At 49.5% G+C, this 23,833-nt stretch overlaps 1 protein-coding gene across 3 annotated transcripts in view; it reads left to right on the top strand.

Annotated features, from left to right (window-relative positions):
- The first annotated feature begins 1,619 nt into the window (after positions 1 to 1,619).
- Positions 1,620 to 23,833, top strand: part of PALD1 (phosphatase domain containing paladin 1) — a 73,142-nt gene continuing 50,928 nt past the window's right edge. For 2 of the 3 annotated variants that reach the window (XM_037497615.2, XM_037497613.2), the window contains exon 1: positions 1,836 to 2,036. The gene's annotated coding sequence lies outside the window, so the exon portion shown is untranslated. Of the gene's footprint in view, positions 1,638 to 1,835; positions 2,037 to 23,833 lie in introns of those variants that run through there. The other variant, XM_054690746.1, reaches the window with a different exon arrangement.

Here is a 23,833-nt window from a genome sequence, read left to right as displayed (position 1 = left end):
CTAGTGAGGTTGGACATTGTGGTCTGGATACTGTCTGTGGCCTGCCTTGGAGACATCTCCAATCCCCCAGCCCTCTGCTCTGGGCACTACCAGCCCAGGTCAGGAACCGTTGGAGCTCCAGGGACTGTAGGCTTACCTGGAGACATCATTTCCTTGGGCTTTTCTCCTGGATTCAACAAGAATACCTACTGTGTGCACGGTGAATAGAAATGAATGAACGACAATGTGCCAGGCACTGCATCATGGGCTGAGAGACAGGTCAGATTCAGAATTTTGTCCTCTGGGAGCTTAGTTGAGAGAGGCTGACAGCCATGTCCACGGGATGGTGCGGGGTGGGGAGAATGTTCACATGCATGCAGGAATATATGCATGTTTGCACAATAAACTATGAGGTCTGCTTTCAAGGCCACTCCTGTACTTTCTCTGCTTCTCAACTCCTCCTTGCACCTTGGGTAGGGTGGGAGGTGACTAATAGTTGAGTCCAAATCTTCTGGGCCTTAGTTTCTTCACCCATTAAAATAGGGACAATAAAGGTATTTACCGTTTAGAGTCCTCCAGGTGAAGCACTTGAGACCTAGGTGCTGGATGCCTGGTCGGAGTATGTCAAGTGACAGCATTCCTCCGGTCTTTGTTTAGTCTCAGGCCTGTGGGCCCCTCTCAGCCCAGAGACCTCTGGCCAGACCTTGGGCAGAGGGGAGGCCTGCAGTGCTTGCATCCTGGGGAGCTAGGGTTAGAGCTAGACCCACTCCCATTCCAGCCCTAATAGGCGAGGAGGCAGGTAATGACAGGTGAGGAAGAAGGATTTCCCCAGTGTCGATCAGAGAGACAGAGGAAGTGACTCACCAAATACAACAAAGCCGGTCTCAGGAGAGGAAGCAGCACTGAGAGAATGAACGCACGTGTGTATCCGAACGCACGTGTGTATCCGCGGGGCGTCCGTGGGCAAGCATGGGCCTCTGGAGTTTTTCACAGAAGGGCACAGTGCTGGAGCCAGGGACAGGCCACCAACCCCCCCCCCCCCCCCGCCCCCAGCGTGGACTGTGCATTTCACCTCCAGAGCCAGGGTGGGGGCAGAGGGAACTCTCCTCTTCTTAAGTTTCGACCCTGATCTTCCGTTTTCATAGGGGGCAGTTGCCACGAGGCGGACGTGTTTCCTTGGATGTCAAGAGCTTGGGGGAACGGTCTGCGGACATTCTGCTCTGTAAGAGGCACTCTTTAGCACTTGGAGTGGCTGAGGCTCAGAGAGGGCAATCACTTATCTCAGGTTGCACAGCATAGTGAAACTGGTTCCGGAGCCTGGATACTCGTCTCAGTCTCGACAAAGCTCAGTCGACTTTAAAAAGCATAGGGGGGCTGGAACCTCTGGCTGGGCATGGGGTATGTGGCACCGAGAGCATTCGGTTCTTTCTCCAATCAGGGAGGCTGGAAGTGGGGTTTGGGCATCTTCCAGAACGAGGCGAGCTAATGACCAGGGAGGAGGAACCAGCTTCCCAGGCCGTCTCCCCCGCCCCAAACTTTTCCTTCTCGCGGAGGGTGGGCCGGCGGAGGGAGGAAGCGAGGCGGGGGCAGGTGGGGCTAGCCTCTCCCTCCCCGCCCGGGGCTCAGGGCTCCGGGATGCCAGTCGGGGCGCGGCTGGGGTGAGTGTGTCTTTAAATCCGAGCCCCCCGCCCCCTCGGTGACCCGGACCCTGGTTCCCGCTGGCCGGGCTGCGGCGGCCGCGGTGATTGGCGGCCCGGCCGGGTCCGCCCCTCGGCGTGGGGGACGCGGGGCGCGGGGATCCGCGCGGCGCGCTGGGGCTGGGGCGCGCTGCCTGTGCTGCCGCGAGCACGGGCTCCCGCTCTCTCGGCCTCGCCTCGCCTCGCCCGGCCTGCCCGCCTCCGGAGCCGTCTGCCCACGGATGGGCTTGAGAAGTAGGGAGGAGGGAGCCGGAGCCCGCGCTGGGCGCACCCCGCTGTTGCCTGACTTGGCGCCCGCGGTCAGGGCGCAGCGCGCCGGCTGCAGGAGCGCGGATGCACCCGGGACCCGCGGGCTGGCAGGTACCGACGCGTTCTCACCCTGGGCTGGCGAGGGGAGGGCAGATCCGGCCGTCCTCTGGGCACCCGCGCCCGGGACTGCTCTGACCACCCGCTCCCCTTTCCCGGGCACGCGCGCCTTCCTGGGCTTCCTGGAGAGGCGATCCCGGACCCCCACCCGCACGGGTTAGGTGCTGGAGAGAAGCCGGACCTCACATGTCCACAGGGAGCAGTTACAGAGTCATTCTGTATTGGGACTCTGGGCTACCTGCCCCTGAGGTTTCCCTCGGACTGGGGTAGCCTGGCCTGGCGACAGCTCCACTGTTTTCAACTAGGCCTGGGGCATGGCCCCAGCCGGCTTCGCGGCCCCTGGGCTCCTCTTTAGAGGACTTGGAGCCCTCGGAACAGAGAAGAGTTCAAAGGTCCCAGCGAGCATAGGCTTTGATTCCGGGCCCATCTGGCCATCTGTGGGCCTTGGTCTCCCGGGAGAGCCCCCTTTTCTTTTTCAGAAGTTTGTCCTGGAAGGTCAGGGACCTGCCAGGAAGCAGAGTGGCCTGTGGGGGTCTGACCACTGTACTTTTTAAGTGGCCAGGATGATTGGAACATGTTATCTTTGGGGAGTCAGGGGTGGAAGAAAGGTTTCTGAGTTAGAAGCTCCTGTGCTTCTCCACTCTTGCAGCCACAGTCCGGGCACAGTTCCTGGCTTCTGTGCAGAGCTGGACCCTGCGGTCCAGCCCCTGGTAAATACCAGCACTGGGCGCCACTGGGGAGGATGGGTGTGGTGGGAGGAGCTGAAGATTTCTGTCCTCAGGTGGCTGAACCCCACGGGTGAAGACAAGACATAAACATACAAAAAGTTTGCTCATTAGGGGTTTTATTTATTTATTTTTTTTTTAATAGAGGCATGTTTTTTATTTATTTATTTGTTTGTTTCTTTGTTTATACATGCACTGGGTACAGTCAGAAGCGCGGGAGGGTGAGAGAATTCACCAGAGCCAGAGCGGGGAGCAGAGCAGGCAGAAGGACCGAAGTACACTGCTGAGGGGAGCGGGCGGCAGGAGAGGTCTGCGCGCCATGTGGGACCCTCCTCCAGTGGCCGGGGAGCAGCCGGGGATCGAACCGGCGCCGCAGAGGTCGCCGGCAGCTTCGCAACCCAGCGCTCAACCGCTGCGCCACCGGGGAGGCCCTCATTAGGGGTTTTGATACCAGCCCTGGACTAGTAATAATAGTGGAAATGCCAAGAAGCTGCATGTGATTAATTACTAAGTGAGTGACATAGACTGCCATCACTGCGGTTGCTGGGAGCCTGTTCTCATGCACCTTGAAAATGTATTTAAAATGTTCTAGCCCCACACCCATCCTTCCTTATTTTTTGGTTGGTCATTAGGACCCCTCACCACCTCCGGGAGCTGCCAGGGGCTGAGACCCTCCTGTGCATATGAGCCCTCCAGCTCTCTCCAGGTTGTGTGTGTGTGTGCGTGTGTTTTCCTGCTAGTGGATTTCTGAAGAAGCCTATTTGGTTTCTGGGTCAGGCTGAGTATGTGACTCTTGCAGTTGCCCTGTGGCTCCTGAGGGCTCCTGGGTCTAGATCCAGCCCTATGGGAGATTCCGAGACCACTGGAGAGGAAGTCTTTACTTCCTGTCTCAAGAACCTCTGTCACTGGGGGTTGGGGATGAGTTTGGGAGGCTGGAGGCCTGCCGTCTGATACTGTTTCCTGGAATGCAGACATACACGCCCCACACCGCTGGTCAACTGGTCATTGGGTGTTTGAGGTTGGTGGGCAGGGCTGGCCTGAGGTAAGTGGCACCTGGGGCAGCGCCGACCTCATCTCTGTGGTTCTGTGGTGTCTGGGGTTCTGCCCCTCTCCCATCATCCTTAACTTTTCTGGACCACTCTGCAGAGAGAGCAAAGAGGGCAGTGTGCTCATACCTGTGGCCTTGGGTGCTGATTTAGGAGTAGAGGGGAGTGCTGATCTCACCCCCCTCAACCCTTGACCAGCTCTGGGAACACTTGATGAACACACCTGCCTCCAAATAAGTGGTACACACAGGGTCACTTGGGCACAGGTGGGGGTACAGGTGTGCACACTCAGGTTATGGTCAAGCCCAGGCAGAGACAAAGAGGATCTGAATACAGACATGCATGAAGATAGGCACAGGAAACTGCAGCCATATTCAGGGACAAACATGTGAACACAGAAACATGGGCCACATATGGGCCACAGACACCATATAGACAGATCTGCAACGTCAGGAGGATTTGAAGCCACATGGAAGGGAGACGTGGAAGTGGGAAGACATGGGTGGACCCGCCGGAGCACAGACAGGGATGTGAACTGATGCTCGCAGATGCGAGCCCCACGGAAGTGCTTGAACACCGGAGCACACTTGGAGTTGGCTCTGGGCTCCTGGGGACACAGACACGTAAACCTGCCTCTCCTGACAGCAGCGTCCAGGATGCAGACTGAATAGGGTACTGAGATATAGTCTTGGTGGGGGGCACTGTTCAGTTCTCCCTGTTTTCCCCTGTGGCAGCAATGCCCAGAGGTTGTCCTGTTTGGGGTAGTGGTGTGCTGTGGCATACTTTCATTTCTAGACTCCCACTTTGGGGTTTGAAGGCCCCAAAGGGCCAAGTATTTTCTGTTTTACTCAGCTGACCTCCCCACTCACTCCTTGCACTGCAGTCTGGGTGCATGCCTTAAGCACCAGCAGGGGCCTTTTGAACCTTTGAGTCTTGTCTTCCCTGGGTCTCCAGAGCTTCCTGAGTGAGGCTGGGTGGCCAGGACAGGGGAGGAGCCAGGCTGGGGACTCTCATTGGCAGAGAAAACCCCTGGGTAGACATACAATGGGGGTTTTTGATGAGGTCATTGCCCTCTGGTGTGAACCGTACAGGCCCAAAACCCTGCACCTAGACAGGGAAGGGGCCCTCCACCTTATGGCTGTGGTTACCACTCTTTTACCCAACCTGGAGATTGGGGGCCAGCCCAGAGTCTGCACATAGCTCATCACTCACTCCCTCTATGACTGTGGGCAAAGTACTTAATGTCCTAACTAACTAATCTTTAAAGATGAAGCTCTTCATCTTTAAAATGGGGCCAGTAACCCTGATCCCCTGGAGGTGTTGTAAGGGTTACATTCGACATAACCAGTGGAAGGCCGTGGTGTTCTCCCCCATGTCCAGCACTCTTTAGAGCTGCTTCAGCAGCCACAGTACCTGGCCCTGGGCAGGCTGGGAGGCAGGTGCTTCTGCTTTGAGAGCTAGAGGGTTTTGTCTTCACCCTCTGCCCACTGGCCACCTCTTTGCCCCGAGGGACCACTATGCGCTGGGTAATGGCAGGCAGGGTGTGTGGAAGCTGGGGCCTGCTGCCTGCCAGGCCTCTGGGAGGGGAGCCAGTGGTTTGCTAAGAATAGCCCCAAATCATGGCTCTGCCTCCCAGTGGGCAGCTGTGCGCCTCCCTGTCCAGGCCAAGGCTCTTGCAGACGGGCCTTTTATGTTTCCTGTAACTGGCACTCAGCATAGGATGGGCCTGGGAGCAGCAGGCCGGGGCTGGGAGGAGGCCCTGCTGCTCTTTGGGGTCTTTGGCAGGGACCTGGGGAAAGAGGAGGCCTGGGGAGCACCGGCTTTTGAAATCTCAGAGTTCATCTCCTGTTTAGAACTTGTCTTGAGGACTGCTCCCCATGGGCGGGTAGTGAGTAAGAACACCTGCTCTGGAACACACCACCAAGGGCTGAGTTTCACCTCCCTCACTCCCTAGCTCTGTGCCTCTGGGCAGCTCACAGAGCTTGATTCTCTTGTGAACAGGATTAACTTTCTTATCGTATAAGCTGTGGCATGGATGAAAAGAGATAGCGCCCGGAGAGCCCTTAGGTAGTATGAGGCTCTAGTAGCTGCTCCATAAACATTAGGTGCTAGGGTTATCAATGTGGTTGCTATTCTCTCAGCAGAGGGAGGGACTGTGGAGCCACAGGGACCAGGGCGCTTACATCAAGCCTTAAAGTGGGAAGGCTGCGGGATGGCATCTTGGTTGTTCAGAACCCGGATCTTTCCTGGGGCTGGGTTCAGCATGAGGTGCAGGGGACCAAAGATGGGTGAGCTTGGCCCTTGTCAGGAGGTGAGAGAAGCACCTGGTCCTTCCCCTGTGGCTGGAGCCAGAGGGAGGGAATGACTTGGCCAGGGCAGAGTGCCACTTCTGGTGGGCTTTGGAGGACAGCCAAGAGATTGCAAGGGTGAGGGAAGGCTTCCCAAGCAGAAATAGCAGACGTGCGGCTGGGTGTTTAGGGAACTTGAGCAGATATCCGGATCTGGGGAGGGCAGTCACCACAGTGCTCTGGGCCAGACAGACAAGCCCTCATGTGCCTGGACCTTTGTCTCTGCCATTCTGGGTTCTGAGGCCTCCCTAGTTTCCCTGTTAGGGGAAACTGGAGGTCCACTGGAATTCCAGGCCTCTCACTTACCTTTTAGGAATCATATTTGCTGTCCCCCCCATTTTCCAGATGGGCCTGCCAGCCCTTCTTGGGACCCCTCAATTTTCAGGTGGGACTCTACACTTCTTACTGGATGTTCAGCCCCTCCTGCTGTGGCAGCCTTGTCTGTTGATGGAGCTTATGGCTCTGGGGTCTCCTGCAGGTACTACTCTGCTGGCTCACTCCAGGTCTGTGAGGGGAGCTCTGGTTTCCAAATGTCCCAGAGAGAGGACCCAGAGGTACAGAGCCGGGGCCCGGGGATGGAGGGAGGTGATGAGCAACTTTCTCCTCTGCTGGGCTCTGACCGGCCTGAGACTGTGGTGGGTGAGCCCCCTCCAGGCAGTTGACTGCTTTCTCTGAGCCCAGTTTTCTCATCTGCAAAATGGATATAACTTTACCCCCACCTTCCTTGAATTATTTTTTGTAAAAATTGTGGTGAAATTCATAACTCAGTTTGAATATATTCACTATTTGCTACCACCAACATCTGCCAAGTTCCAAGACACTTTCATCACCACAGAGGAAAAGTCCCCACCCATTAAGTAGTTACTCCCTCTTCTACCTTAAAAAATACTGTTTTTTTTTTCTTTTTTACAATAAAAATCACATGTGCTGAGTCTACAGCTGATGAGTGTTGGTAAATTGTGGTCTTGCAGTCACCACCACCCAGGCAAGTCGTGACCACTTCCAGTCCCCAGAAGGTTCCTCATGCTCTATTCTAGTGAGTTGCTATACTCACTCATTCCTCATTCTAGTGAGTTGCTATACTCATTCCTGTCTCAGGCCCACTTACCTCCTCTCTGTCACCATGGTTGTGTTTTTTTTTTTTTTTTTTTTTTTTAATTTCACATACTCAGACCCATAGAGTGGGTAGTCTTTTTGTACCTGGCTTCTTTACTCAACATGGTGTTCCTGACATACCTTGCCGTGTGTTTCAGGGATGAGTCCTTTGTTATGGCTGAGTAGTATTCCTTTGAGAGTAGGTATGCAGGACCACAGCTTGCTTATCATGTTCCCAATTGATATGCCTATCCTGCTTTTGAAAATATTTCAGGTTAAAAAAAATTTAAAAAGTACTTATCCTTATGAAAGATGGAAGTAGTAGCTTCATAGAGAGATTAAAATAAAGTCTCCTCCCCTACCTTGCTTCCTCTCTTCCCCAGACATAATATTGTCAACTATTTGCTGACTGTTCCTTGGTCTTTTTTTTCTGTGCCTCTAAGTGAATTTGGAGCTCTAAATCAGATTCTGCTGGTTTGGTGGTGCTGGAGCCTTTTTTTAAAGATTTATTTTATTTGCGCCTCCCTGGTGGCGCAGGGGTTAAGACGCAATCTATGAAGCTGTCCGCAGCCACTGCAGCACGAGTTCGATCCCTGGCCAGGGAGCAACCCACATGGAGCAGCAGATGTCTTCTGTCTCACCCACTGCTCCCCTTGGCAGTGTATTTTGGATATTTCTCCTGTTCTGTTCCCTACTCTGTCTCTGGTAAATCCTCTTGCCCCCCACACCTCTGCCCTGTTTCCCAGTTCTTGTATGGGGTATAGCTCAGAGGTGCAGGGGCTGGGGGGGGGATGAGAGGATTCACCAGAGACAGAGTGGGGAGCAGAACAGGGGGATCTACTGAAATACACTGCTGAGGGGAACAGTGGGTGAGTCAGGAGAGGTCTGCTGCGCCATGTGGGTCAGCTCCCCTGCTGATAGCTTTATAGCTCAGAGACTTAAACCCTGGCAACACTAGGGAGACCCTTGGGGCCTGCTTTTTTTTTTTTTTTTAATTTATACAAGCACTGGGTACAGTCAGTGGGCGGCAGGAGAGGTCTGCGTGCCATGTGGGACCCTCGCCGGAGGCTGGGGATCGAACCTGCGCTGCAGAGGCTGTGGGCAGCTTCGCAACCCAGCACTCAACTGCTGCGCCAACCGGGAGGTCTTGGGGCCTGCTTTTCACTGAGCCCTCGTTGTGGGGCTGTCCCTACCACTGCCGTCGAGTTCTGTGCACATTGCCTGGGAGCTGTACCCATGAGCCTAGGGCTGAGAGGAGGGCATCTTGGCCCAGCTAGGGCTCTATCGGTCTTTGGGGAGATGGCGTGAAGTCTTCCTGGAGGTGGTCAAGTCAGCAGGTTTCTGGAGGAGGGAGGCATTGAAACAAATGCATTTGTCTGTCCTGGGCTGGGTTGGAAGCTGGGTATTTGGGTGGAGGTCACCCCACTTGCTTCACCACCACCTCCCACCCAGTAGCTGGGACTTCCTCTTCTGTCTCTGTGATGTGCCGCTGGAAGTGATGGGCCTCTGTAGTGATTCCCTTACCTGGTAGTCATCATTTCCCACCCCAGCCCACAACTCTGCTTTCTGTCTCTACAGATTTGCTTGTCCTGGATATTTCCAACAAACAGAATCACACAGCATATGCTTTTTTGTGGGCTCCCTTTTAAAGGGGGGAAAAAAAACTCCACTTGTGGATTTACATTGGGAGACAGAAGTGGGCCCTTGGGGGCCTCTCTTTTTGTTAGGGAAGCTGCCCCTTGCTGAGGCTCTTTTAGGCAGCAACTTAGGGGCTCCCTGATACAAACTCTGTCCTCACAGCAGACTTTGCCTCTATGTGTGGTTGGAAGGTGGGGTTGTCTGTGCCCCTTGCGGAATGGGGCTGCTCTGTTCAGAGTCACTTGTCCTACTCTGACCCTGGCCCACGACTGCAGGGCTTTAATCTGTATCTTCAGGCTGCTTTTCCTCGATCCTGCTAGTGATATGAAAAATGACTCACATTCCCTGTACACTTGCTAACATTGGCTGTGCTTGTTTTTAAGCTGAAGTTGTTCCTAGTTAAATCACTGAAAGTAGCATTTTACTACTGTTGTATACAGTGAGTCCAGGAGCCAGGAATCCTGTGTTGTGATGTTCCAGGGCAACCCCCTCCTCACTAGGGTGGGCTTGTCTTGTGACTTAGTGTTTGTCTTCGCATCCTCCGACCCTTGGACAGTCCAGAGGGAGGAGATACAATCAATTAGTGGGTTTGTTGATGTCTCTGTGCTAGCACCAGCTTAGCGCTGCTCAAGCCTAGGCAATGTGTAGACTTTTTTTTTTTTTAAAGATTTATTTATTTATGCATACAAGAACTGGGGTACAGGCCAGAGGTATGGGGAGTGAGAGGATTCACCAGAGACAGTGTGGGGAACAGACATGCAGATAGACCGAAATACACTGCTGAGGGGAGCAGCGGGCAAGTCAGGAGAGGTCTGCTGCGCCATATGGGTCAGCTCCCTGGCCAGGGATAGAACTCGTGCTGCAGTGGCTGCGAATAGCTTCACAGGTTGTGTCTTAACCCCTTGAGCCACCAGGGAGGCTCCTAATGTGTAGACTTTTAGGGTAGCTTTAAGGAGATCTAATCCATATGCTGTGCAATGCACAGTTCCGCGTGTCATTCTGTAGTGATTCCCTTACCTGGTAGTCATCACTTCCCACCCCAGCCCACGACTCTGCTTTCTGTCTCTACACATTTGCTTGTCCTGGATATTTCCAACAAACAGAATCACACAGCATATGCTTTTTTGTGGGTTCCCTTTTAAAGGGGGAAAGAAAACCTCCACTTGTGGATTTACATTTTCTCATTAAAATATAACAACATGCGTACAAATATAAAACTTGATAGAAGCATCATAGTTGGTTTTTTTTTAAGATTTATTTTTTTTATGCATACAAGAACTGGGGTACAGGGCCAGAGGTGTGTGTGGGGGGTGGTGTTGAAAGGATTCACCAGAGACAGAGTGGAGAACAGAACAGGCAGACAGACTGAAATTCACTGCTGAGGGGAGTGGCGAGCGAGACAGGAGAGGTCTGCTGCGCCATGTGGGTTGCTCCCTGGCCGGGGATCGAACTTGTGCTTGCAGTGGCTGCAGTTAGCTTCATAGGTTGTGTCTTATCCCCTTGCGCCACCAGGCAGGCCCACACTTCCATAGTTTTTACATAAATATAAGACAGATATGAAATGCTAATAAGATTAGAAAGTCAACCCATTTCAAATGAACAGTGTTGATTTATCGGAAGATTGGAAACTGCAAGAAAATGGCCAGTATCTGGTGGCTAATGGCAGCTACGTGTCTTATTTTCTAGGCCTGTGTGTGAATCTGCTGTACAAGAGTGGCCTTAATAATATTGGACTGACTGAGCAGTCTGGGGTAATTCTTATCACTTATATATTTGAGCCCAACTGCCAGTGAGTAATCCTGAAATGCCTGTTTAAATAGAGCATCACTTGATACGTGGAAACCGGGCTTGTTTTATGAGAGATAAGGGCAGAATAGTGGTGTTATTGAAAACTGCGTATAGTGGTTCTTAAACCCACTTCATGTGGAAATCAGGAATTTGGCACAGAGATGGACTTTGCTCTGTTCACACAGATATTCTCAACATAACTCTGGTCCCCAGTGCTAAGAGGCTGGGCCTTTGCACCAGCACCTCCAGGCTGCTGTGGGCGATGGGGGAGGGGGCTCAGTCTCCGCCCCACCCCTTCTATTTGAACCACAAGCTTTGTGCTGTGTGGTGATGTCACTTTGCACTTAGGGAAGGAACTGGATTGTAAACACAGGAGCACATGTTAGCCCCAAATTGCATGGAATAGCTTGTTTATGAGCCAGCCACTCAGATAAGCCAGGATATGCTCTCATTGCTTCTTAACGTAAAAAAGAGGTGAAACTTACATAACAAAATTAACTATTTGACAGTGTGTGATTCAGTGGTATTTAGGACACTCACAATGTTGTACACCCAGAACCTCCATCTAATTCCAAATCTTTTCTTAATAGTTCTTTCTTTTTTTAATTTTTATTTATTGTTGTGTAGAAGAACTGAGGTGTAGGCCAGAGGTACAGGCAGTGAGAGGATTCACCAGAGATAGAGTGGGGACCAGAACAGGCAGATCTACTGAAATACACTGCTGAGGGGAGCAGCAGGCGAGGCAGGAGAGGTCTGCTGCATCATATGTGGGTAGCTTCCTGGCCAGGCATGGAGCTCAGGCTGTAAGGGTGATAGCACTGAGACTTAAGCTCTAGGCCACCAGGGAGGCCCTAATCCCAAATCTTTTTAAAACTTTTTTTTTTTAAAAATTAATGCTTTTTTTAAAAAAAATTTTTTTAAAGATTTATTTATGCATGCAAGAACTGGGGTACAGGCCAGAGATGCGGGGGCGGGGTATGTGTGTGAGAGGATTCACTAGAGACAGAGTGGGGAGGGAACAGGCAGAGTGACTGAAATACACTGCTGAGGGGAGCAGTGGGCGAGACAGGAGAGGTCTGCTTCGCCCTATGGGTTGCTCCCTGGCCGGCCGGGGATCGAACTTATGTTGCAGAGGCTGCGGATAGTACGGTGCTTAAATTTTTTATGTTGTTGTGGTAAGAATACTTCTCAGGAGATAACCCTCTGAACAAAATTTTTCAGTGCATGCTGCCTGATTGTTGGCTCTAGGTGTTGTGTAGCAGATCTCTAGCGCTTACTCATCTTGCTTAAGCAAGATTTCATGCCCACTGATTAGTAACTCCCAATTTCTCTCTTCCTCCTAGCCCCCCCCTGCAACCACCAGCTAACTCTTTTAGTCTGTGAATTTCATTGCAGACACACTTGCTTTATTGTGCACCATTTTATTGTGCACTGTGGACATTGCCATTTGAAACAAACTGAAGGTTCGTGGCAATGCAGACTACTGGGGCCATTTTTTCTAACAGCATGTGCTTGCTTCCCGCCCACTTCCTAACTAAGCTATGCACTTTTTTAAAAAGATATGGTGCTATGATACATAATAGACTACAGCATAGGGTTAACATAACTTTCTACAACATAGGGCTAACATAATTTTACATATAATTGGAAACCAAAAAATTTGTATACCTCACTTTATTCCTGTATTTGCTTCATGGCGGTAGTCTGGAACCAAACTCACAATATCTCTGAAGTGTGGCTATACTTTAGATACCTCACATAAATGGAATCATGTGTGTTAGTCTTCTTGTGACTATTCCTCTTACTATCATTTCCTCAAGGCTCATCCGTATTGTAGTGTGTTACAGAATTTTCTTCTTTTTAAAGGCTGAATAGTATTCCTTGTATGTATATACCATGTTTTCTTTACTCATTCTTTCAGTGGGCTTTCAGGTTCATTCCACCTCTTGGCTATTTTGAATAGTGCAGTGAATATGGGGAAATAGATATCTTGTCCACATCCTGCTTTCAGTTCTTTTGGATAAATACCCAAAGCTGGGATTACTGGATCATATATGGTGGTTCTATTTTTATTTTTTTGAGAAACCTCTGTACTGTTTTCCTTTGGGGCTGCCCATTTTACATTCCTGCTAAAGGTGTGGAAGGATTCTAGTTTCTCTGCATCTTTTTTTTTTTTTTTTTTTTTTAATGAATAATAACCATCCTGAGGGACCTGAGGTGGTATCTCATTGCATTTGGCTTGCCTGTCTTTAGGTAGTGATGTTGAGCATCTAGAACATTCTCAACATCCTAGAGGAACCCTCTAGTTATTCAACAGTTACTCTTGATTTCCCCTTTCTTCCCAGGTTCTGGTAACCACTAATCTACATTCTGTTTCTAAGGATTTACCAGTTCTGGATTTTTCTCACAGATGGAATCATACAATATGTGACTATTGTGCCTGGATTCTTTCTCCCAAAATAAAGTTATCAAGGTTCAGATGTCCTGTAGCATGTGGCAGTGCTTCATTCTGAATAATGACGCATTGTATGGACATACCACATTTTGTTTATTCATTTGGTTGATGAGTATTTGGGTGGTTTTTGCCTTTTGGCTTCTGTGAACAGTACTGGTATGGTCACGGGTGTACAGACTTGTTTTCCATTCAAAACCTATGATTGGAATTTCTGGGTCGTGTGACGATTGTGTTTAACATTTTGTACAATTCTGTGAATGTCTAAAATGCCACTGAATTGTATACTTTAAAAGGTGACTTTTATAACAAGTGAGCCAAGTTCCAATTAAAAAAAAAAATCTCACAGAACCCAAAGCAGACAGCCGTGGAGTCGAATTGTGTTGTGTTTTCAGCTGGAGAAACCCTGGAGTCCTGCAGCACTTCTGGAATTCTGTGGGCTTCCTGGGTGGTCTCGCATACTCAGGAAATACGTGTTGGCCAAGTGCTGTAGCTTCAGTGTCAGAGTGGATCCAGGACGAGCCCTTTTCCTTCCTTTCTTTCCTCGGTCCGAGGCTCCAGCACCACTTGCACTACTGCTGGAGCCTCTGAACAGACCAGTGACTTCTCCATGCCCCCTGATGCACCCTTCTAACAGCAGCCACAGAGACCTCGTTAGAACGTAGATGTCCCACCAAGGCGCCTTTCTGCTCCAGGCCTCCCAGGGGCCTCCCATTTATCATCCACAGCAAAAGCCACTGTCCTTTCTGTGGTCTCCCAGCCATTACCCACCTGCTCTCAACTTGTTGTAGCCAAACTGCCTGCGTCAGGAGGCATCCCTTGCAACACTGGGCCTGGGCATGGACTGTCCCCTCGATCTGGGAGGCTGTTTCTTCAGCAAGCCATATAGCTTGCCTTGTTACTTCCTCCAGGTGTTTAACCAAATGTGGAGCCTCCGTGGATCCTGTCTAATAGTTTGTGCCTCATCTCCATAAACCTTTTCTTTCTTCTCACTCTCGCTTTCTGGTATACTATGTGTTTAACTCACTGATACACTTTGTTTCTGTGTTTCCCCATAGCTCCTACAGGCAGCTCTTAGAACAATTACATGCCTCACACGTAATCAGCACTGCAGCAATGTTTGTAGAATGACTGCATGAGCAGGGATGAGTTAGCCCATTTTATAGGTGAGTAAACTGAGTCTTAAAATGGTTGACTTGAACCTAGCCTCTAGACTCCCCGCCCAGCATTCTTTTGCTGAGCCATCTCATTCCCACCTCATTCTCTTGTGGGTTTGAGCAATCAGAGCTCCACTTAGGGGTTTCCCTATTAGCGTGGTATTTATGGAATTGGCACTTACCTCCTGGCATTCGTACAGAACCAATGGTGACAGCCTATCCTCATTGTTGTGCGATCGCCCTGCTAGGTGTGGCTGCTAGGTGCTGGGCTGAGCAGATTACATGGATTCTCAGCTAAGCCTCACGGCATCCTGAGGGTGAGGAACTGTATCCCAATCTATAAGTTGGGTGTGGAGATATTTTACTAAGTATTTCAATCAATCTTCAAAAATGAAGATTGATGACTTCTTGAACCAGAGAGGATGTGGGGAAACCAGCCCTCGCAGGCATTTTTGGTTGCTATACGAAATGCTGCAACATTTGGGAAACTGATGTGGCAGTGTTTATTACAGTTTTAAAAATGCACATGCCTTTTTGCTTGAGCAGTCCAAATTCTGGTCGTCTGTCCCAATGAAGTAAAACTGTCAGGAAGTGAGGCTGTGTGAATAAGGATTTCGTGGCCTGGTGCTGGAGAGAATACACAGTCTGCTTTCAGTTCCCCTTCTTTCCCTTGTTGGCATTTACTTTGCGTCTGTCTGCTTAGCGTGCTTTTTCTCATGGCTGAAAGCTGTCTGCTCTGCAGCTGTCAGCACAACCTTTCTGCTACTCTGGTAGCTAAATATGTGTCCTTTTCCTCTCGGCCTTATTTTCTCAGCATCTCAGCCCCTGTATCTCATGTACAATGTACTCACTGTGTCATTTTTGTATTTCTTTGTGGCTCCCTCCCTGCTTCCTTCTCTTTTTCTCTCCTTTTGGAATGTCTGTTCCTAGAGGAGCCAAGACTGCATCATCTAGTTGACACTATTGTGTCATAGTAGCTATTTGTTAAATGAGTTGTGATGCAATGAAATGGTATGCCACCCCTAATGGACAGGGTTGGAGTTACCCAGGTTAACTGGGAGGGGCGAAAAGCTTGTTGTAAAAGGCACCCTACAAGGTGGACTTGGTGGGTGATGAGAAGGACATAAACTTTTTCTTTGTACAGCTTTGATTTGTGATGGTCAGTATAAATTTTGTGCCATAAAATCTGGTCAGCAATCACAAATCATATCTAGTCAGAGGGAGCACCAGGATTTGAACCTTGGTCTCCTGGCCCCCAGCCCATGTTCTTACCCACCTTTCGACTTTCCATGGCCCTTACTTGTGCATTTTTCATTACCAACTCATTGAAGTCCTCAACGGAAGACAGTATGTGTTATTAGCTGTTTGTATTTTTCCCCCCAAGATTTCTTTATTTATGCATACAAGAGCTGGGGTGCAGGCAAGAGGTGTGTGGGGGGTGAGAGGATTCACCAGAGACAGAGTGGGGAACAGAACAGGCAGACTGACTGATTAACACTGCTGAGGGGAGCTTCGGGTGAGACAGGAGAGGTCTGCTGTGCCATGTGGGTAGCTCCCTGGCTGGTGATCAAACTCGTGCTGCAGCGGCTGCGGATAGCTTCATAGGCTGTGCCTTAACCCCTTGCGCCACCAGGGAGGCCCAGCTATTTGTATTTTATTGCTATATAATTTATAGATGATAAATCAGGGCAGAGTTTGATGAATTGTTATAGATATAGCACCTGTGCAACCTGTATGCAGATCGAGAGACAGAGTTCTCCCAGTGACCTGAAAGTTTCCCTGGGGTCTGTTCCTCGTCCCTTGCTCTAACTTCCCACACTATCAAATGGCCACACTTTTGAGTCCCTTCCCAAGGATTAGTCTTGCTTGTTCTTAAACTTTATATAAATGAACTATATGGTATAAGCTGTTTTTATCTGGCCTGTCCTGACCCAACATAAATTCTGTAAAGTCCATTGTAAGGGTACAGACATCAGCAGTCTGTTCCTTTTCATTTTCTTTATTTTTTTTTTTAAAGATTGATTTATTTATACAAGAACTGGGGTACAGGCCAGATGCGTGGGAGGGTGAGAGGATTCACCAGAGACAGAGTGGGGAGCAGAACAGGCAGACTGACAAAATACATTGCTGAGGGGAGCAGCGGGTGAGACAGGAGAGATCTGCCGTGCCATGTAGGTATCTCTCCGGCCAGCCGGGATCAAACCCACGCTGCAGAGGCTGCGACAGCTTCACAGTGTGGCGCTCAACTGCCTGTGCCACCAGGGAGGCCCTGTTCCTTTTCCTTTTCATTTGTTCACTTCATTGTTGTCTAATGCTCCACTGTATGGGTATACCATTGGTGTTTATATTTTTCTCATAGATTGAATTTGTCTTGTTTCCAGTTTCTGGCTGCTGAACAGTCTTGCCTTTTCTGGTGGACACATTCTCTTTTCTATAGGATATATACCCAGGGTGCTTGCTGGGTGATGTGTTAGAATCCTCAAAAAACAACAACAAAAAAAAACCCCAAACACTGAAAAATGAGTCTTTTTTTACTAAGTATAAAATGTACATATTATGAAATTTACCCTTTGAATCATTTTTAATTGTACAGTTCAGTGACACTAAGTCCCTTCTCAGTGTTGTACAAATCACCACCACCAGCTCCAGCATTTTTTCATATCCCCAAACTCTGTGTCCATTAAACATGAACTCCCCAATTCCCTCTCTCGGCCCATGGCACACGCGCTTCTACTCTCTATCTCTGGGGATCTGCTGTTCTATCTCCTTCATATAAGTGGACTCATGCAGTGTTTGTTTGTCCTTTTTTGCCTGACTTATTTAAATTCCTAGCATAATGTCTTCTAGGTTCATCCATATGATAGCATGTGTCAGAATTCCATCCCTTTTTAAGACTGTAATTGTTCTTTTGAGTATATTTTATTTATTTGTTTGTTTGTTTATTTATTTTTAAAGATTTATTCATTCATGCACACAAGAGCTGGGGCACAGGCCAGAGGTGTGTGTGGGGAGGTGAGAGGATTTACCAGAGACAGAGTGGGGAACAGGCAGACTGCCTGAAATGCACTGCTGAGAGGTGAGCAGTGGACGAGACAGGAGAGGTCGGCTTTGCTATGCAGCAGGCTGGGGATCAAACTTGTGCTGTAGAGACTTCGAATTGCTTCGTAGTGTGGTGCTTAACCCCCTGCGCCACCAGGAAGGCCCTTGAGTATATCTTAATGACGTTTCAAATCTTCAGGATTGAGAGAGGGAATCAGTTTGATGGTGAGAGTGGGAGTAAATGTTCGTTCACATTTACAAGGAGCCAGCCCCTCCCTTATGTTGTCTCATGTAATCCTCACCATATCCTCATGAAGTGGGTACCAGTGTTACCTTCTTTTGACAGATGAGGGAGCTAGGCTCAGAGAAGTTCAGTAACTTGGCCAAGGTCACAGAGCAGGTCATTAGCCAGCCAGGCTTGGGCACCAGGTCTGCCTGACAGCACAGCCCATGCTCCGCATTCCCACCCCCAGTGAGCTCCCAGTCCAGCCTTAGAGTCATTTCCTCGAATCCTTTTCATCACCTCTGCAGCTGGTCTAGCTGAGTGTGGAGCTGATGGGTGCCAGCTGGCACTGAGGAAGCAATGGCAGCAGCCTACCTCCTTGGCTGGGGTTCCACTTCCTGGACCCTGACTTCTGTTGAGAACCCTTTATGTAGGAGCCTTCCTGGGCCCGGCAGGGGTCTGCGGGGCTGTGAGTCTCCGAGCCCCCAGCACCAAGCTGGCAGGGCGCGCTTAGTCTAGGGCAGCCAATGGCAGGATGTCACTCTTGGCAGAACTTTCCCTGAACAAACAGCTACCAGGAGCTTTGGGATCAAGAGGATAGATAAACAGGAAGAGGGAGAAACTTAAAAATATTTTTCTTTCTCTCCTTGCCCCGGTGTTTTCTCCCTGCCCTTCCCTTGGCCATGAGGTTTGGGGTGATGAAACTCTTGCTTGCCAGAAACCCCACAGAGGCCTGGAGAGTTGATAGGTTTTAGGTTTTAGGATTTTAGGTTTTATTTTGTGGATGGGCTGGGACAATCCTGGACATTGGGGCCAGACAGGCCCAACTTTAAATCTTGGTTCCAGTATTTCTTTGCTGTGTGGTCAGCTCTCTGTCTCAGAAAACAGCCATGCTGTGTGTTCATTAGGAGTGTTCACTGGATAGGTGGTGAAGCACAGAGAGGTTTTATGTATTTCTGTCAAGGTCACACAGTTGGTTGAGGAGGAGCTGAGGCTTTAACCTTGGCAGTCTGTGTACTCAGCGCCCTGCTGTTTTCTTGGTCTGGTGTCTGGTATAGACCTTGGCAGATGGTACTATTGGTATGTGAATTTCTTTTCCTACTTTTTTTTTTTTTTAAAGATTTATTTATGTATGCATACAAGAACTGGGGTACCAGCCAATGGTACGGGGGGTAAGAGGATTCACCAGAGACAGAGTGGGGAGCAGAACAGGCAGACTGACTGAAATACACTGCTGAGGGGAGCAGTGGGCAAGACAGGAGAGGTCTGCCTCGCCATGTGGGTTGCTCCCTGGCCGGCCAGGCATGGAACTCATGCTGCAGAGGCTGCAGATAGCTTCACGGTGCTGTGTTTAACCTCTTGCGCCACCAGGGAGGCCCTCTTTTCCTACTCTTTAGCAGAGAAATTAAGTTTAGTTGGGGATGATAGGATAGTAAGATGAGGTCTGCTGAGCCCTACTCTAGCAGTCCCAGTGTAATAGCAAGTAATACCCTTGCTGAGGTGGGTCTCTACATGTTGCCTCCTCCATGCAGCAATCTTGGATTGATACAGGGCATCATCATGACTCTCTCCTATTGCCCTGGCTGGGCAGCACATCTCACCTCAGAGTAGCATGCTAACTTCCTGGCACAGCAAGGCACTTGGGGGTCACCTCCCCAACCTGTATTCTTGTCTCCCAAGTACCTTAATACTTCCTAGGAGGTTCTGCACAGCACCAAGCATTTCTCTCTCCATGCTGTTTCCTCTGTGTAGAATACCTTTCTTGTCTGTCAAATTTGCCCAGTGATCTCCTCTTTCAGGAAGCTTTCCCTGATTTTCTGACCCTGAGTTTTCATCTGCCGTCTCTGTGCAGTTCAGCATAGTGAGAAAGTGCCGGTCCTGTTGTTAGCCTCTCTAAGCCTCAATTTCCTCATTGTGGATTGGTATAACAGGAGACGGGAAGAGGAGAAAGCCTGGAGTCTCCTGCCCTGGTCTGCGTGGAACTGACCAGGGCCTTGTGTAGCATGGCCCTCTAAGAGTTAACTCTCTGTAGTGCCAGCACGGAAGCGAGGAGGACATAGTGTGAAATGAAGTCACTTCCCTGCCTGGGGTCTGCCATGTGCCTGGTCTTCCGAAATAAATCCTGTTTCCTCCGTGGCCTCAGTGTGCTCACCCACTCCTGGCTCCCATGACCCCAAGGGTCACCAGCAGGTGGGGCTCCTGATGGAATGTTGGCCTGTCATTCATCCGGTGAGGTCACTTCCTGTCTGGAGAAGCATCCACCTTTCCTGCCACAGCTCTCCTCACAGGGGTTTCATGGGAACAGTGGGCGTGGGGGTTGAGGGAGGCTACCTGAGGTCAAGTCCATTGTCCAGCCTGCTCTTTACTGAGGCCCAGGGAGGGCAGGCACTTCTTGAGGACAGGACCAGGAGCTGGGCCTCTGGAGCATGCTCCAATTGAGAGTATCCCCAGGGCCTCGGGCCTATGCTGTGAAGTGAGGATGTCTCTTAGCCTCCCTCGGTCTCCATTTCTACTACTGCGGAACCTGGGGGAGCCTGTTTGTCAGGGTGCCTCTGACCATTGACCCCTCAGTCTGAGACATCCTTGACTGCATTTAATCCTCACTCCACTGCAGGGAAACTGAGGCTCACACAGGCTCAGGAACTCACCCAGGTCTCTGGGGAAACAGCGCTGGACGTGTCCCCAGATCATTCCAACTCTCGCATTGCAGTGTCTTCACGGGAAGATGCATAGCCTCCCAGCAGAGGTGAGGCTGGAAATCCACGCTTCTCGACCTTCTCCCACGGACTCAGGGCTATATGGACTGCAAAGTCATAAGGAACCATGGTTCCTGGTGTCAGCAGCCACACCATGTGGTTCTCCCCTCCCCTTTTCCTATAGTTTATGTTTGTGTAGGAAAACCAGGGAAAAGGAGGCTATGCAAGATGAGAAAAAAATCACCTGTGAAATCACCTCCCAGCAATAATCACAGTTCACCATTGATGTTTCGAGATGTTTCCTTTCAGGCGTGTGTGTGTGTGTGTGTGTGTGTGTGTGCGGGGTGGGGGTGGTGGTGGTGGGCTTGTCTCTGTGTGTCTTGGGGGCCTGTGTGCACATCTCTGCGGGTCTGTGTGTGGTAGGGAGCATGTGTGTGCAGGAGTGTGTGCTTTTATCCAAGAGCCTTCCTTCTTTAATGGGACAAAACTCAAAAATAAGATCAACTAGCTTTTTAAAAAACTAAGCACACAGTAGGTATTTTCCTTTCTCAGTAAATAACTGCTACTTCTTTCTTTTGAAACCTTTAAAGTGAAGTAACCTGCACAGAAAAACACACACAGCCCACATACGTGATGACTGTGCAAAGCCAGCCTTGTGAACCTCCCCCAGATTAACACCAGAATCTTCCAGCACCCGGACACCCAGGACCTCATCCCTGTCCCCACCTTCCTGCTCTGCTCTTGCCTGCCTCTAGTATCATACACTAGTTTGACCTGTTTTTGAGGTTCGAATAAATGGAATCTTGAACATATCCCTAGGTTGCTCTGCCCCATGTTCTGTTAGTGACGTTCATCCATAGGTTTTGATGATGACATGGTGACATCCATGACACCTCTGTCCCCCTCTGTTGATGGGAAGGAGAACTCCAGTTTTTTATGGACAGAAACAACCCTGTACTGAGCTCTTTTGCAGGCAGATCTTTATTTCCTTTTGATCAACTCCTAAAATTGCTGGGTCCAAGGCCTGCACATTTTTAAGGTATTTGAGAATTTTTGCCAGCTTGGCCTCCAGACAGCTATGTGGTTTCCATTCTCCAGGTGCTTTGGATTTATTTATTTATGCATGCAAGAACTGGGGTGTAGGCCAGAGGTGTGGGGGATGAGAGGATTCACCAGAGACAGAGTGGGGAGCAGAACAGGTGGATCTACTGAAATACACTGCTGAGGGGAGCAGCGGGCAAGTCAGGAGAGGTCTGCTGCACCTTGTGGGTCTCCTCCCTGGCCAAGGATCGAACTCGTGCTGCAGTGGCTGCGGATAGCTTCAAAGGTTGCATTCATAGTGCTGTGCTTTACTCATTGCGTCACCAGGGAGGCCCACTTGGTCTCTTTTAAGGTCTGCTTTACTCTCGAGGTGTATTTGCTTTCTCATTTGTTTGGAAAAAAAACCAAAAAGTTCCTATATTGAATATAGGTAATAAAAATATGTTGAAAATATTTCTATCTAATTTGTCATTTGCTTTTTAACATTGTGGTTCATGTGTGTTGGAGAAAAGCTGGCCATTTTTAAGTGGTCCGATCTATCAATATTTAACTCCATGTCTTCTCTAGCTTGTCTTTTCTCTCCCAAGATGACACAGATAGTTACCTACATTCTCTTCTTTTGCTTCTGTGGGTTCCTGTGTCTCATGTTATTGCGCTTCCGTCCACACTTCCAAGGGGAGCATAATGTCAGGTGAGGGACAACTTAGAGATCAATAGCAGCTCGGTTCCATGTGTGCCCTGGGGCACGTTACCAGACCCTGTGCCTCAGTGTCTGTATGTGCCAATATGAATAATGCCAGTAGATTATAAAAATGATAATCACCAACTATTGTAAGGGTTGAATTACAATAGCCTTTTAAACTTTTTAGTCTCAAGTAAAATTTTTAGTCCCAGGTCTCTTTTTTTTTTTCCCCAGGCTTATTTGTACAAATGGCATAGCGACTTAGGGCCTAGGAGTGACTCCAGTCCTCTGTCCTTACATGGGCAGGCAGGATTCTCTGTTCTGGAGCCTTTGTGGGGGTCTGCACACCTTTGGGAGCCTGTGCTTTAGCTGCATCCTTGGCCGGGGTTGAGCTTTGGTCTCTGGGGGACAGCCTGAGATCCTTGGTGATGGGGCAGGCACACGTTTGCCAGGCACACGTTTGCCAGGCATGGGGTGAGCAATGTAGGCAAGTGGACTGAATTTGCGGCTGCTGCCTTTTGGCATGCTGGCCCTGACTGTCAAGAGCCTTGATAGCCTCTGCATGTACTCTCAAAGCCTTGGCATTATTGGCTTTCATCATCCTCAGGCCCTTCTTGTGCTGCTTTTTCTTTTCTTTTTTAAAAAAGATTTATTTATTTATGCATACAAGAACTGGGGTACAGGCCAGAGGTGTGGGGGGCGAGAGGATTCACCAGAGACAGAGTGGGGAGCAGAACAGGCAGACTGACTGAATACACTGCTGAGGAGAGCAGCAGGCAAGTCAGGAGAGGTCTGCTGTACCATGTGGGTAGCTCCCTGGCTGGGGATCGAACTCATGCTGCAGTGGCTGCGGATAGCTTCATAGGTTGCATTCTTAACCCCTTGTGCCACCAGGGAGGCCCTTCTTGGGCTTCTTGGCAAAGCATATGTTCCTTAGAAACTTGGGGTCCACCCCCTTAGAGAATCATATTTTTGTGATAGGGGTTTCTTGATGTCATTTCTGTGCCATTTTTGGGATTGGTTGTACGTGGTGTGGCTCTTGGCCTTGGCCATGTCTGCACTGATGTCCTTGGCTCCACAGGCGCCTTCAGTACAAGAGCTAAGATGCTTTTCTTCACATCCTAAATACTGAAGACCCCCAAGGAACTTTTGTTTATGTGAGTTATTTATATAGATTGATACTTACCATATTAGAAATTAAAACAGTATATTTAAAGACACATTTAGAAATTCATTAAAAAACAACAAGAACAGGGTCTCCCTGGTGGCGCAGCGGTTGAGCGCTGGGTTGCGAAGCTGCCCACAGCCTCTGCAGCGCCGGTTTGATCCCCGGCCGCCGGGTGAGGGTCCCACATGGCGCGCAGACCTCTCCTGCCGCCCGCTGCTTCCCTCAGCAGTGTACTTCGTCAGTCTGCCTGTTCTGCTACCCGCTCTGGCTCTGGCTCTGGTAAATTCTCTTACCCTCCCGCGCTTCTGACTGTACCCAGTGCTTGTATAAATAAATAAATAAATCTTAAAAAAAAAATAATAAGAACACACTTATATGTTGACTTAAATGAAATTTTTTTCTGGAAAGTAACTTTCAAACAAAAAACATATTGGGGAGAGTGGCATTGTTTTGCAATTTTTCAAACTTCTTTTAATGTCTGGTTTGGTGGAAGACAGCAGGATTCTCCCAGCTGCTCCTGCATCAGTCTGTAGTGATATCTTGTTTTTGATTGAACTATGTGAAGAAAATCCACCTTCCCACAGATAAGTACTTGGAAAAGGGAGGATTTTATTAGCCTGTGGCTGTAACTACATAAAAATTTGTAACTACATAAAAATTTGACAAGTGACAGTTTCTCTGAGGTTTGTTTAA

Source organism: Talpa occidentalis, unplaced genomic scaffold (genome assembly GCF_014898055.3).
Source record: "Talpa occidentalis isolate TD23 unplaced genomic scaffold, MPIMG_talOcc4v2.1 talOcc4.8, whole genome shotgun sequence".
Lineage (NCBI taxonomy): Eukaryota > Metazoa > Chordata > Mammalia > Eulipotyphla > Talpidae > Talpa > Talpa occidentalis.
The sequence above is the reverse complement of the archived record's forward strand: the minus strand, read 5'-3'. Positions and strand labels throughout refer to the sequence as shown.